Here is a 16,799-nt window from a genome sequence, read left to right on the forward strand (position 1 = left end):
GATAGGACAAAGGTGCACGTGCACCCCCCTTCGTTGTAAATATACACTTTCTATAATGAGAAGCTAGCAGTGAAAACACGAACACTTTCCAAAACTTTCTGCCATTATGTTTCCCTTTGGGGGCAGAGCAGAGCCTTGCAAAAGCAATAGTTTAAGTCGATTTTCTAAAAGTTTGAAGGAAAAGGATTCATCAAACAAAACAATATAACATTTGTCAAGTAGGGAAGAAAACAGAAGCCAGGAAAAGAGAACATTTTCCTGTATGCCACTTGCGACCCTCTTTAAAATACTTTCCTCCGTTGTCGCATGTCACTTTGAAGAGTTTCTTGGTTATTGAGATTGGTTATTTTGATAGTTATTGGTGCATCCCCCCCTCAGACAATCCTGGATCCGACCCTGTCTGAGCTCAACCCCGAGAATTTTCCCATATTTTTTTCGGAGGGGGGGGGGTGAAATCTTAGTAGTAATCTGTAAAAATGCTGGATCTGGCTCACCTCCGGGAGCAAATAACCATTGCAACAGCTACTATGAACTCTCACGTGTTATGGTAATGTTCAAGTTGAAATTAACAGTTATAATAAGCTAGACTGGAGTTTCGAAAGAAAAGCTTCATATCGAGAAGTAAAATGACTAAACTCTAAACTCTAAATCGTTAAACTTTCAATGAGTGTATTTTGTCTTTTGATGTATGAATAGGAGACATGGACATTAAAAAAAAAAAAAAAAAAAAAAAAAAAAAAAAAAAAAAAAACTGGAGACCACACTGCAAAGCATCATCAGTAAAATTAGGGGAATACGAATAATATGGATCAGAAAGAAGTGAAAGATATTATCATAAAAATAAACTAACTGAAGTGAACATACTACCAGATAAAAAAAAAAGTATGATCGATGCATAAAAGCATTTCTTGACAGGATTCCGAAAGATATGAAGAAGTATAGGGAACATACTGATACGAGGTGGTTCGTCGAAACCAAGAAACACTAAGCAATAATGTGGAAAAGAATTGCCCAAGATAGATGATTATGGAGAGAATTTAGAAAGACCTTCATCCAGCGTGGATTGACTGTTGTTCGTTTAGCTCCCCTTTTCAGCACGAGGGTTATATAAAAAGATACATTTACAGTTTTAAACTGGAATTCGAACCGCTGTAATAATTTAAATAAATTATTGTAATGATTTCCACCAGGAATCTAACCCGGTACCATGTGTACCAAAGGCACGTTAGATAACTATGAGACCCTTAAGGAGAATACGGTTATATATAAGGGCTATTATGATTATACACCTAGGTACGTATATTGAGCATTTGATTTACATAAATATGTTCATTATTGTACAGACTATAGAGTTACAATTTCAACGTTACTTTAAAAGTTGATATACTCTTTTAAGCTAAATAGAGCAATATGTTTTGAAAATATTATTCTATGTATGGCTTTTATATCTTTATTTTCAGTTCTGTCCATTTTTTTTTTCTCGTATACATATAGATATATATATATATAGATAGATAGATACACAAAGAAATGTCAAAGAATTTTCTTCTGACATAAACTTTATTGTCTCCACAGAACAACGAAAGGAGGGAAGGAGAAAAGATATCGATAAAAAGAAAGAAAGAAAGAAAGAGAGAACGAAAGGGAAGTTTGAGAGCCTTTCTTTCCACTTCAATTACAGCGCGGAGTCAGAGAACAGTTCGATGTTCCAATGGGAGCAGTTTGTAACCTTGACAACGCCAACAAGTATATAAACCATGGGAAAAGAGGAGGAAGAAGATGTTCCGCCGAATGTGGAAAAATTGTTTCAGGTGAGCTCTTCCAACAACAACAAAGAAACATCAAAGCCAAAAATACACATTTAAAACACAGTGGTATAGTGTGAGTATATAGTGCTTAATATTATGTGTTCCACTCTTGCGTAGTTCAAACAAATTTAACACTAATATTTACACACGTTATTATTATTATTATTATTATTATTATTATTATTATTATTATTATTATTATTATTATTATTATTATTATTATTATTATTATTATTATTATTATTATTATTATTACACCTAACTTTCCTAAGAATAAGTATAGGAAGTATTAAAGAGAGTGTCCGTCCGTTTGTAAGCAGATGTAAGACTTAAAAACAGTAAGACATAGAGAGAAATATCTCTATTGGGGATTGACAAAACTCTTTTTTATTAATAAAAAAAGGAAACCGTTTTGTAGAATAACCGAAAAATAGCAGTTTGGTTTTCTTCAAAACCGGTTTGTATGGGCTTTACACTGCAACCGGTTTAGGTTTTCTTCAAAAACCAGTTTAGTTTTTGTTTCTCACCGAAACTGTTTTCCATTTTCACCAAAACATTTTTGGGTTGTTTTTACTCTGAAACTGGTTTCGGTTTATTTCAAAGAACAGTTTTGTTTTGCTTCACCGAAACTGTTTTCCATTTTCACCAAACCAGTTTTGGACTGTTTTCACACTGAAACCAGTTTCGTTTATTAAAAAAAAAAAAAAAAAAGTTTAGTTTTTCTTCGCCGAAACTGTTTTCCATTTTCTCCAAAACATTTTTGGATTGTTTTTACTCTGAAACTGATTTCGGTTTATTTCAAAAAACAGTTTTGTTTTTCTTCACCGAAACTGTTTTCCATTTTCACCAAAAAAGTTTTGATCTGTTTTTATTCTGAAACCAGTTTTGTTTTATTTTTTTTAAAAAAAAGTTTTGTTTTTCTTCGCCGAAACTGTTTTCCATTTTCACCAGAAACAGTTTGGGGCTATTTATTACTGAAACGAAATGTGATTTTTCACCGAAGCTGGCATTTCTTCTTGTTCTTTTGTAGTAGTACTCATCCCCAAACAAGTTAACGAAGAATTTTTTATTGAAAAAAAAAAAAGAATTTAAAACTGAAGCTGGTTCATAGAAAACAAAGTTTGCGTGACAATGCTCCAGGTTTAATTATGAAAAGAAAAAATATAGATTTAGGTTTTAGTGAAAATATGTTGAAATACAAGAGGATTTTTTTTTTTAAATAAAAGAATACAAAATTTTACGAGTTCAACCGAACTCATTGTCATTAGTTTCAATGGCGTTTTTGATAATTTATTTTTGATCATCAGATCGTACTTTACGTGCTTCGGAATATATATAAAAATCGGACTTCGGGACTACATAATATACAAACTATTGATTTAACGAAGTTGCAAATTGCACATACTAATAGACTAGCTGAAATACCCATTCTTCGCATGGGTCAGATAAAATATCTATGTAAACAAACTGAACAACGAAAGAAGAAAATATCGGTTATATTGTACTGTTTATACATATCCCGGTAAACGCCCCCTGGGACCCCCTGGTTCGAATTTTTAAAAAAAGCCTCTGGCCCCCAGCCAATAGGAGATTATTTGGAAGTCAATGCCTGTAGGAGTATCACTATTTATTTCAGCGACCGCGAAAACAATGGATTTGACACTAATATCGGTCATTTTCTATTATTTTTACATGTCCCGGTAAACGTCCCGCGAAGGCCCCCTGATTCGAATTTTAAAAAAACGCTTCGTCTTGGTCCGGAGTCTGGAGCAAGGTACCCGTGACCAAAATTTGGTAACTCTCGGCCCACTCGTCTGGTTTCTATGCCGCACACAGACAGACACGCAAACAAACTCTTTATTTATATTAAATAAGATTAAATTAGCTCCTAACAACCATTCGTAAACATATTCTGAGTTTGCGACATTATTAAGCCTTTAAAAAAAGAAAAAGAAAAGATAACACTATTAATGTACAAGTTTTGAATAAGATATTATTAAATTTTACGTTATCAGAGTTACAAATGTACTGAAGATTTAAGAAAATTTAGTTTCGTTTCTGGAAGTGTAACAATTGGAAAGTTTAATTCCTGAAAATGTGATATTTTATTTCTTACTTTTCTTCTTCTTTTTTTGGTAATATTTTTTATATCCAAACAGAAAATGAAAGTTGAAAACAAATTCATGAAAATCATATAAGATGAAAATAAAAGTAATTCTGAAAAGATTATACTTTTACAAACCTTCAATTCTCAAGATAGCGTGAGTCATTGCACTTACAAGTTTGCTGTTCTGCATATGAACTTTTTTTTTAAGACCATAAGACCAACATTTTAAATTCTGCTTTATACTTAAAACCACTAAATGACTGACATATTGGAAACTTTAACGGAAGTAGATTTTTTAAACATAAAAACTATTTTGCTATAAGTTATTTTTTTTTTAATATTAAATTCCAAGATACCTACAATTTACACGCTAAGCTTCTCATCTTAAATTCACATGTTATTTTTTAGTTTCTTGCCAAGTTCTTGGAGCAAGAAGTACTATGTGTTATTACGTTGCAAACAATAACTTTTATTTTCCTATTTCTCAACACAATGCTACCATATGATCACTATAAATAAAAGTTTTCAATTGCAGAAGTTTATAGGCTTTTCCCTGTGAAAAAGAGGTTATACATTTCACAATACGAACTAAGTAAACAAAATATCAAAAGATTTTTTTTTTCATTTTTATTTATTTTTTGAAGAATAAAATATCAGAGGATATTATAAGTAATACAACCAGTCTTGTACAATTTTGTTGTTTTACAACTTCGAATGTCTGTGAGAAAAATATATTTTTAGTAACCTTTGTTGTCACCTGTATATTTGATGCTGTTTCACAATGTGTTAAATTTAAGATATTTATACCTACAATAATTCTGAAGTAACTATAGAAAATAATCGAGGAAAGTAAATTAGATATATGTATAGTAAATTAGATATATAGTAATATTCACGAAGGAAAATACTGCAAAGCATATCCACATTTCTGGTTACTTTGATGCATTGTCAAGAGTTCTTACACAATATTTTTTATTGTATTAAGTTCAAAACTAGGTGAATTAATTTGCCATATGTATACTACTTGTTAACTACACACAGACCCATATATATACGCGGCTTTGGTGCGATTCCTGGTAGGAGCTCATCGTTCAGATCTCACGTTTAACTTATAGGTCCATGTCTAATATAGCCTTGGTACAGAAAGGGACGATAAACTCTCATCCACTTCTGATTCAACAAAGTTAAATTATAAATACGTTAATCCAAACCTAATTATCTTTATTATTATTATTATTATTATTATTATTATTATTATTATTATTATTATTATTATTATTATTATTATTATTATTATTATTATTGTTATTGTTATTATTATTATTATTATTATATTATTATTATTATTATTATTATTATTATTATTATTATTATTAATTGAATCGTTTAGTTTTACGTCTAATGGCTATGCCGTGTAGGCTAAAGGAGACGGGGAGCTGGAATCAAACCAGGGACCTTAGAGACCAGAGGTGAACCCTCTATCACAGAGCCATCTTGGCTCCCAGGAAAGTTTAGAGTCCACGCACCTCCCTCTTTATATGTTCTGTGCTTGTTAATTATGCTTAATAATGGTCCAAAAGATTTTATGTTCGCCTCTAAATATCATATTGACTTCCCTTTCCTAATATTCAGTTCCTGACTGTAAGCCTGCAATCAGAGACTAATCATATATACAGGCGTAACTAAATGGAAGCAGGACCTCCTGGCACATTTGCTCCCTTCTCCTGTAGGATACCACAGACTGTAACTGTGGTATGGCCAGAAGTAAGGCGTCGTTGCTCTCCGGCAAAATATTCTAGTTACGTCAACGATACATGTTTAATTCTGTGGTTAATATATATCGTAGATTCATAGTTACTGAAACCGAAGGCTAGTCGTTGGATCCTAATGATTTTTGAAATCAATCTAATTATGTGTTTGTTGTTTATCCATTTCTCTTGGATTCTTTTTTAAATTGTTCTCACAATTTGTGAAGGTTCTGGCTTCTTGACACCATAGGAAGTGAGAATGTTTTATATTGAAGTGTTAATTGTCGTTACAACAAAGTGACAACCAATATATAGTGTAATGAAACAATATTCAGTTTTGACATACGTTTCATCTCTAATTCTAATTTTCAAATTACTATTCTATTCCAAATTTTAGTTTCCAATTTGCAACAGCCCTTTCTGAACCAAGTAAGCAAGACGTCTATGGTAAGTCTGAGTTTGCCCTTAATTTCCTTTGATAGACTTAACCTTACAAATTTTCTTTGTATATAGCTCTGTCAAGTGTTAATTCGAGTCATGCTTTGAGTTTCGATAGCTTTGAAACATAAACCTGTATATGATTAGACTAGATGTGAAAATGAAGGCTGCGCAGAAACGCGTGCACGTTAGACTTAATCTTCAGAGATTCTCTCTGTGTATGACTTTACCTAGTGTAAATTTTAAGTCATACTGGACAGGTGTGTCAATTTAAAGGAATTTTAATGCGAACCTTATAAACCTTATATTGTTTGTAAATCTGAAGTAAATTTGCGACGGAAGAACTAGCAAATTTGCTGTTGTCTTGGTTAGACTTGCAGCTGTGTAAATGCAAACTTGTTCAAGCCTGCAGACTTAACCTTGAAGCCTTGAGTAAGGCTATTAAAAGTCTGGAATGCTGTTAGGGTGATCATCCTACACCTACTCTACTCTCTTACTATTAGTGGTACCGGCTAGTTACAATAGAGTAGATGGATTAGAACTTCCTTCAGACAGAACATTCACAAATAGATATTCTGTTTGGGTTACCTAAATATGAGTTATGACTGATTATTTCTATTCTTGTATTATTCGTAGTGTTACTGACGAGACGAGAAATAAGAGTTTTCTAGTCTCGTCTCATATATTCTATCAAGTCTCCAATAATTCTTTCTAATCTTGACTCGAATTTTTCCTCGTCTCATTTTGAAGATTTATGTACTAAATTTATGCGCTGTTTTTTTCTTAACTTCAATTAGAAGTTGTCAGAATCCTTCTGCATCACGAGAGGTCCAAGAAGGGTGTGATATAACATTCAAAATCATAATTATTGAACCATATTGCATAATGAGTTGTGTATCTTTCTTTAAACGATGATTAATGCTCCTTATTATATTCATAGAATCAGTTCGAAAAGCGCGGGAGAGCGCGGGGGGACGCAGTCCCCCCACCTCCAGAAAATATGTATGGCGTCCCCTTAGTTCCTAAGAAAATTCAATGGACAAAGATAGGCAGGGGGAACGGCGTGGCATCATGCCGCTACCTACAGTCCCTCCACCTTTTTAGATCCACTTTTACCCCTGAATAGAATCACTTTATCAATTTCGTGAAGTTTCTCGTACCGAAATCGAGACGAGAATTGTCATTTTTACCGTCTCGACTCGAATTTGAAAAAATACGTCTCGTCTCATGGTACGTCTCGTCTCTAATATTATTCGTGAACTTTCGTCTACATTGGCTGATTCAATCATGAATCAACCTGCATGTACAGAATATTGAATTATGATACGTAATTAACTTTGTGTTGATAATGGATCATGTAATACGTACTATGCAAGCTAGTTAGGTATCATATATTCAAGGAGAAATTTGAAAGAAGAAAAAGAAGTTAGCTTGAACCTTTCTACAGATCATGATGTCCGTGACTTGTTCGACGTCTTGATTCCGGCCTTCCGAGAATCCCTCTAACCTCACCCCATCCCTTAAAATATCTAATCCTCTTTCTCTTTGACTCTCGTATAACAAAATCTCTTCTCTATTTACTCTTTTTTTGTTCTTCTTTAGATGAAAAAAAGCAATCGATAAATCGATTAGCAATTGCAGTCACGATATAAATGCTTCAAAAAGTTATAGAAGAGTATGCATGCAGAGAATGTTAGATCTTCTTCCTTTTATCTAAGAAGACAACAATTGTTCGTTATGCCCGACCTGATCGTTACTTCAATCAATTTTATGTTCTTCGTTTATTTTGTTAAGTTTGAATCTCAATTATTCATTCCAGATGGTGCCCAGTGTGGGTCGGTGAATGAGTGACCACAAACAGACAATGCTACACAACCAAATTGAGAGGAAATGGAAATCCCCAGTTATTAAACCCGGATTCGAACCATGGTATCTAGATTTGACCATTCTCGATTTAAGAACAATTACAAAAACAAAAAAGAAGTTCGAAAGGAGGCTCTCCTTGAATTAAATACATGAATTCTTGCGGAAAATAACCAACACAAATGAAAGTCAAGGTGAATTAGTCAGCAGGGCAACGAACAATTGGCATTGAAAACTACTTTGTTAATGTCCTCTGAATTAAGTATTGACATTATACAGTATATGTGTTTGTGTATGTATTTTGTGTATTTCTTCATAAGACGGCCATTCTTGTTTAATGAAGATACCTATATACAAGGGCGGATCTATAGCCCCCCCCCCCCTTGACGCTAAGGTTTACACTGGATAAAATGGGCTTCAATTCACCTTTACACTGGATAAAACGGCAAATTACGGTTTATCCCCTCCCTTGATCATATCCTGGATCCACCGCTATATATATATGGCGGATCCCGGATATGATCAAGGGAGGGGCTAAACCATAGTTTGCCGTTTTATCCAGCGTAAAACAGGATTGAAGTCCATTTTATTCAGTGTATACCTGAGGGTCAAGGGGGGGGGGCTATAGCCCATATAGCTCCCCCTTGGATCCGCCCTTGTTTATATACACCCTGTTTATTTTAACAGTGACATAACTCAAAATTCCTAACTTTTCAGGAGAAGCGTTTGAACGTTTCGAAATGCAGTAAAAACAAACGGGCACAAGAACAGCACAATGTGCTCTCTAGCGCCCAGTTTTGGAAGCACATCTGTGAATTTTTTACAAAAGAGACACCAAGATTAGCTTTCATTTTTTGCCCATAAGTCAATAAGGGCGATTTTTGAGTTATGTCACTCTTGAAATATATATATATATATATATATATATATATATATATATATATATATATATATATATATATATATGCATTGCTCTTCCGTATTAATTAGCTAATCCTATGGCTAAAAGAACCCAAGGGTTTATCACTACGGGAACAAGCAAAAAAGAAGAAAAGCTCTTACAAGTCCATTGTAAAGAAAAATGGTCGTGTATAAATTTCGAAAAAAGAAAAAAAAAAAGTATACGAATATGTTTACCGAGCTGCGATGTAGAATATTTTATCAAGCAAAATTTGTAGAACAAAATACATCTTTAATAGAAATAATAATAATAATAAAAAAGTACATGTCTAGTAGCATGATTCCCAAGCTAAATATTTGACCCTTGAACTATCTTTCATTAAATAATAAAATATTGAAAAAATATAAGAAACTACTTAAGTTTCAACCAATGCTTTTTCCTTAACAAGTATTTTCTTTTGTGTGCCACTTAAGAACCAATTCTATGTTTGCACTGTTGCCAAAACAATTTCTTTATTGTCTTTAACGTTTGTGTAACTTTTATAAACCATAAATGTATACCTGAGGATACGTTACAAGATTTATGTTTTAATATGCTACTTGCAACCATGAATTCCCATAATGCAATGCTTTTGTTGGTCTAGTGCAGCGTTTCCCAACCGGTGTGGCGCAAATGGACCGCTGGTGTGCCGCGAGGAAATCGAAACAAAATTATTAATTATATAGCAAGCAAATTGCAAGACATAGGAAAAAATGTATATTTTTGTATTACACATTACTATGAATTTCTACCACGGAAAAAAATACTGTAATTGTAATATATTATTCTATAGCTATTACCGTGTAGCAGACAGTATTTCGGCTCGTACATATTTCCACTGTTAGCTGCTATGTTACGCTTCAATTGAGAGTCATACTAACACCGAAAAATTGAAGCTCTTGTACGGTACGCGTCAAATGAACGTTCGTAGAACATTCATTCGCACGTGAATGACAAAACAACACTTTGTTCAACAGCTGTGTTTTGACTTCGACGCATCGCAAGCTGTGTGATTGTAATAATATGCACCGGTTTTGGTTAAAACAACAAAGTTAAAAGAACAAGACATTTGTTTGTTCGTTCGTTATTTAGTGATCTTCGTTCTTAGTGAAAGGTCGGATACAGTTTTCGAAAAGGAAAGCGTATTTTTAAAAATCTGAGTCGTATATTTCATTGCAATTATTTCCTATTTTAAAATTAGAATAAAAAAATAAGCATAATGAATTAGCATAGGGGAAAACAGTGATCGAGTTTCCATCTCTGTGAGAAGGAAATCAGTAATCACAGAAAAAAATTACCATGGTATTTTATATTTGCAAATAATAATAATAATAATAATAATAATAATAATAATAATAATAATAATAATAATAATAATAATAATAATAATAATAATAATAATAATATAATATAATATAATAATAATATAATAATAATAATAATAATATCTATGAGTGTGCCGCGAAAATTCAAGTTACACCCGTAGTGTGCCGCAAGTTGAAAAAGGTTGGGAAACGCTGGTCTAGTGAGTAGTTTTAACCAAGAATGTTATAAAATATAGGATCTGCCTATATGTATCTTCATCCTATTAAATCAATGTAGCAAAAAAAAAAAAAAAAAAAAAAACGAGCATCGACACGTCTGATTGGCTACTCTCGTTTGCACCATCTTCTGATTAGCTACTTTCGTTTCCGCCATGATTGTTGGTTCAAAATATTGCGATCCTATTGGGCGGAGTGGGCAGAGTAGGGGTGGCGAAATTGTGAGGTATGGCTTCAAGATTTTGTTGTAAGGGCAGATCCTCTATTTTATAACATCCTTGATTTTAACAGTATAAGGTAATGTAAAAGTGTACATGCTGCTTTTGTAAATACGTAATAAGGACTATGAAATATTGTAGACCCTTAAGTAAGATTACAGTATTGTCGTTAAAAAACATAAAAATTTGCCGTAAGTTTATTGTATACAGGGTGCTTCAAAATGACACTAACAACGTTTGGAAGGTGAAGACCAACCAGGGTGCAGAAATCCTCATTTCGGCGTTATAGGTTGCAGAAAACATGAAAAAATGAACTTTAAAGGTTCATAGCTCCAATACTATAGGACCTACCGTAGTCGGGTCAAGACTTCACTTAGGAATTAATATCTTATATGTGCTATCCAAAAAAACATGTTTCAGAATCCTGCGGTACTCACGCGACAATTTTTATAAAGAGAGTTTGGTTACAGGTATATAATCGCCTATAAAAATTGTTGCAGAAGTACCACAGGATTCTGAAAGATGGATATTTGGATAGGGCACATACTAGTTTCTAAGTGAAGTCTTGGCCCGACTACGGTAGGTCCCGTAGTACTGGAGCTATGGACCTTTAAATTTCATTTTTTCATGCTTTCGCTGACTGCAACTCCGAAATGACGAATTTCTGTACCCTGGTTGTTCTATACTTTTTATCTTATCGTGATGTCAAGAATCACCTCTGAAACGCTGTCAACATTGTTTTGAAATATCCTATATATATATATATATGAATATATATATATATATATTCATTCGTAACGCTCGCATCTTGTTCAAGGAGGGTAAAATCCGGAAACCCCCTTTGCGTACCCCCATCGGATTCCAGTGTACATTAGGCTCACAGGTTGTATCTGGAAGTTACATAGTTCTTTGTTTGTTTATTGAAGTTTGCATGCTTTTTTAGCAGAGAGATTATTTGGGATGTGAACCTACTGTTTAAGGTGAAATCTAAACCACTAGTGCGTTCGAAATATCAATACTTCCCCACCGGAAATCAAACCCGGGACTACATGCACCAATAAAGTGGGTATTCTACCCATTAGATCTGCAGAAAGGACTTATTCAGGTCTTGTGTATGTGGTATTACCTTTACGCGCTTGGGGGCACACCCCTCCCTCCCCAAAATTTAACATTTTCTCCCCCAAAATTTCCAGTTTAATTGTGTAATTTTCAAGCGAAACTTGACTCCCAAAAATTCATGGACGTAATTAGCACCCTTAAACACAACAGTGGGAACTCCTGCATGATCCCTAATCCGAATCCGATCCCTGATCCCTAATCCGAATTCCCAACCTATTCCTTTTATTCCAACTACTAGCAGCGTTCACCCCGCTTCGCTGGGGTCACCCCGGAACGCAATAAACTTTGTTACTTAGATAATTTTTACTTTTTCGCTTTCAAGTGATATGATAAAAACCATAGAAGAATGGAGTAAATGTTAACATTATATCGCCTGTCATTTATGTTAACCCGCCGAGTGACACGGTCATGTGGGTTGCATATAAATACGGTTAGATTTAGCTATGATGAGCTAACAAAGGATTTGTACGTTATGGACACTTGAATGGTCAATTATCTCAAGACACTGGTAATTGAAAATTAAAGTGATATGATAAAAACCATCTAGGGTCCAAATCTTAATAACCCCCCAAAAATGAAAGAAATTGGTTCAGCCGTATTAGCGTGATGAGCTAACAAAGGATTTGTACGTTCTCTTTTATATATATAGAAGATTAATTTCCAGTTTTGTTATAATTCTCTTTGAACCACGTGAAATGGAATTGGCTACCCTATTGTTATTCTAGTGGTCTGTTGTCCCACTTAGCTAAGTTAGAGTAAGTGAGTTAGAACCTATCTTCGGGCAAAACTCTCAGACATATCTACATAATACTTTCTTTTTTCTTTCTTCTTTTCTTTCTTTCTTCTTTCTTTCTTTCTTTCTTTCTCTCTCTCTCTCTCTCTCTTTACAATTTCCAGCTTTCTGTTGTGCGAATTTACCACATTCTTACTACCACAAGTACGGTGGTTCAGTGTTAGAGCGTTTACCTCTGGTGCGTAGAGTCTCTGGTTCGATCCCAGTTCGTTCAAAATGGGCTTTGTGGTGGAAAAAACATAGGATTCGTGGGTTTTCTCGGGGTTCTCCAGTTTCCTTCGACTTTATTCATTCCACCATTCCATTCATTTCTCATCATCACCATCTCCCATAGCCTACCAGGCATAACTGTGGGACATAAAACTGAAAGATTTCGCTTTTTTCTTTCTTTTTTTTTTTTTTACCACCACCAACGGGGTAGTTCCATGGTATAAAAAAAATGAAAGCGTCTTCCCCTGAGTAAACAGAATAATACATTTATGTAAATAATGGAATAATAATTTAAGAATAATGGATTAAATGCTCAAAACTAATGCATTAAAAGTAAAAGCTTCCACACTATAAACTACTCTACTCCACTGCTACGCACGTACTTGCTTCATTGCTATATTCTGTGAACCCGACAAGTGCGTTCTAGAATAACTTTTTTTTTTTTTTTTTTTTACATCTTTCCCTTCATCTCTCGGTCGCTAATTCGGCAGCACCCTCCTCTTTCTTTTTATTTCTTTTCTTTCTTTCTTGGCTTCACGGGTGGTGTTTGCGTTGGCAGCATAGTTTCCGCAGTCATAAATGAAAATACTAAAGAAACCAAAAAAAAAAAAAAAAAAAAAGAACAAGTTGAAACTGAAAAGGAATGCATAATACGGTCGGCCTATGAACTCATGGCACTTAAAAATAGTTGAATTACTTCCCACCAGTTACACACATTTAAAAAAAAAAGCATTTTTTGTTCCTTTTTAAAATGTTTTTTTGTTTCGGAATGACGCCTTTGGCCAGGGTAAAAATGAAAGGGTGGGGGGAAAGGTGTGGTTGCAAGTTTGGAATGTGCGTACCATGGTACCCCCTCGGGTTTATTATTCTTTCCTTGCGCACAAGCGATACAGAATTGTTTTCTCGAAGACCTGCTGCTGCGTGTAAAGCAGAAAAGAGGTCACCACAGTCAAAGATAGGGATGGTCACATTTTTTCTTTCCCTAAAAAACATAATGTTAACAAAAGCATTTCTAAAATACATACACACACAAAATAGTATACATTTCAAATAACTTCCATTTCAAAACTTGAAATATTAAAAAAATATCAAGGATTCAATTTTTAATTAAAATTTTACCTCATATTTACTTTATATTAAAATTCTATCTACAAATTTTAAGAAAGAAATTTTATTTTTTAAAAAATATGTCGATTTGTTCAAAGTTTAGTCACAAGTTTTCTTTCTTTTAAAAAAAATTTAAGCTAGTAATGTTTGAAAAAAGAATTTTTAGTATGGAAGATTGCTGAAGTTTTAAATTTAACTTAAATTCTAAAATATTATTGAATTTAATTCAAAGTATTTTTAATAAGGAAGATCGTTTAAGTTATACGAATTTACATTTTAAGTGTTAAAATAGTGTACAATAAATTTAACTGAAGTTTGAATTAGAAATGAAAAATTCAAAAAAAAAATTCTTGGATAAAATCTTGAAATAAAATTTTGATTTAAGTAAAAAAAATGTAATTAAAATTTCAATTAGTAAAGCTTTGAAAATAAGTTTTAGAAAGAGACTAAGTTGTTTAGAGTTTTGATTTAAGACTTAAAATATTGTCTACCTTATTTGAAATTTTCATTTATAATAATATTCAATAGTAAGAAAATTTCAGAACGAATTTGACTTTTCAATTCAACAATTAAAATAACAGTCAAATTAATTGGCATGTCAACTTAGTAAACTTTTTTAAGTTTTAGTAAGAAAACTTGATTAAGTTGCTTTGAAATTTCAAAATCTTAAAACGTTATTGAAATTAGGTACCTTACCATTTTAAAATTCAAAGAAGAAATCTGAACAAGAAAAATTAAGATTAGTTGGACTTCTGCTTAATTTCTTAACATGTTATAGGGTACGTTTCTGTAATTTACTCATAGTTGAAATTAGAAATATTGATATAAAAAAGTATTAGTACATTAAAAAAATTAGATTGAATTTTAAAATGTTGCTAACATAATTTAAAGTTTTTTTTTAAAAAAAAAAAAAAGAATTTCTGTTTCTCCCTTTTTAAATTTTAATTTTAATATTGAAGTTCTTTAAGCTTTTCATTCCAAGTGTACAAATACCGTACTTGTGCAGTTTACTTGCAGTTTTATTTTAGACTATTGATAAAGAAGTTTTAATCAGAACCATCGTTAAATTTCAATTTTGAAGTTTTAGTTGAATTCTATATTAAATATTATTTCATCTTTATCTAATTTAAGGAGGGAATTTAACAAGAAAATTATTTTTTTTTCAATATGTTAGTTTCTTAGAATTACTGAAACATTTTGTGTCTGAAGGACTTAATTTGAAAAATGGGATTAGCCTATGTAAATCACATATTGCTGTGACCTAGAGATATCATAGAATTTAAGAGTTTTACATTAAAAATATCATTATCTATGCAATATATTAAATAAATCATTCTCAATAAGAAAGCAAAACTACTAAGGGAAAGGAGGTGCTCATGATCTGAAGCTTACTGTACAAAAATGTTTGATTTGTCCTTCTTTTTTTGAAGGGAGAGATTATTTTGAAAAATTAATTCCGACCGCATAGACAAGACAGGCAGACAATGAGTGCTTCGTCGCATAACACATATAAGCAATGATTGGTCCGAAGGCATGGGGACGCTACTACACCAGGGCTCGACCTTCAAAAAAAAAGCTTTCCCCAATTTTTTCTCTATATCTCTTTCCAGTCTTACCTTCTTTACCCATGCCTACATCTGGCTGGACATTTCTTCTGTTCAAGGCTGTCAAGTTGTTCTTTTGTGAAGATCTGTTTAGCTACAAGAAAATTCCACCCAGAGTATACATTTTTTTCTGGGTCGTAAGTATTAGTGTATATATATATATATATAATAGTTTTTTTCCTTTCGTTCAACGCCTGCAACTTCGCCTTGAACTCAGGTTGAAAAAAAAAATCTAATGGAAATCTGGGTAAATGTACTACAAAGACGAAACTTGAATTTTTATTCGAAGTGGTAAACGACTTTTTAGAAGTTAACATAAAATACATCCAAAATGTCACTTTAAACCTTGTTAAATAAAATGGCACTCTCCTACTCCTACTTTGAGCGACGCTTTCTCCTTTCCTCCAAAATGGATACACTTTTAAAATTATTATTATTATTATTATTATTATTATTATTATTATTATTATTATTATTATTATTATTATTATTATTATTATTACAGTGAAACCTCTGAATAACGGACACCTTTATAATACGGACAGATTTTTATGTCCCGGCAAAAATATATGTTCTCTTACGTAACAACACCCTCCGTTGTACGGACACTCTCAGATACGGACGCGGACAGTCCCTTTTCTCCCCAAACGTTTCAATAACCTCTTCATAATGGACAGGAATTATTCTCGGTTCTGCTATATATTACAGTAGACAGAAAAGTCTTTTCCCCACAAGTGTATCTATCATGAGTCTAGACCTGGTAACCGTCAAACATAACAACTTCAGACTGTACTTGAAATTATTCTTTTTTTCTGTGCGCAATAAACTGCTTTCTGGTGGAAACCCTACGTGCAAGGTCGGTCGTATGGCCAAGAATTCTATGCGAAAAATGTCTTCCTTAACAAATGTAATTCTTTTTCCTCTGGGCCTTCCATCTTTGACTATAATTTCATAGATAACAAAACAAATAGTGTTTCACAATAACATTTTCAACGAACAATGTTTCCTCTCACTTTTTTGGAAAAGCAACATTTTTCTTTTAATGATACTGGAACAAGTCTGGGTTGGAGTTTTCCCGGCTTCCTTTTTCACTTCCTCTAAGAGGATATTCTTTGTGACTGGGTCTGGGTCACTAAGCATATGCACTCCCAATAACTTGCAAAAGAGTTTAACCGATTAGTTGGTTCCTAAATCATCTTTTGAGAAGGTTCTGAGAATATGAAATAAATGAAAAACGCTTTCCCTCCCGCCTTCCCCTCCCATGTAGGAAAATATCCAAACATCTTTGGCATATTATTCTTTA

At 33.0% G+C, this 16,799-nt stretch overlaps 1 protein-coding gene and 1 long non-coding RNA gene across 4 annotated transcripts in view; one reads left to right on the top strand and one right to left on the bottom strand.

Annotated features, from left to right (window-relative positions):
• The window catches only part of Ca-beta (Calcium channel protein beta subunit), a 636,212-nt gene that overhangs the window by 464,680 nt on the left and 154,733 nt on the right, over positions 1-16,799 (bottom strand). The gene's annotated exons all lie outside the window — the stretch shown is intronic.
• The window catches only part of LOC145674455 (uncharacterized), a 32,795-nt gene continuing 17,577 nt past the window's right edge, over positions 1,582-16,799 (top strand). For 2 of the 3 annotated variants that reach the window (XR_014128940.1, XR_014128938.1), the window contains exons 1-2: positions 1,582-1,811; positions 6,061-6,110. This is a non-coding gene — a long non-coding RNA (uncharacterized LOC145674455). The remainder of the gene's footprint in view (positions 1,812-6,060; positions 6,111-16,799) is intronic. The other variant, XR_014128941.1, reaches the window with a different exon arrangement.

This window comes from Thermobia domestica, chromosome 2 (assembly GCF_964235325.1).
Source record: "Thermobia domestica chromosome 2, izTheDome1.hap1.1, whole genome shotgun sequence".
NCBI classification, from domain to species: Eukaryota; Metazoa; Arthropoda; class Insecta; order Zygentoma; family Lepismatidae; genus Thermobia; species Thermobia domestica.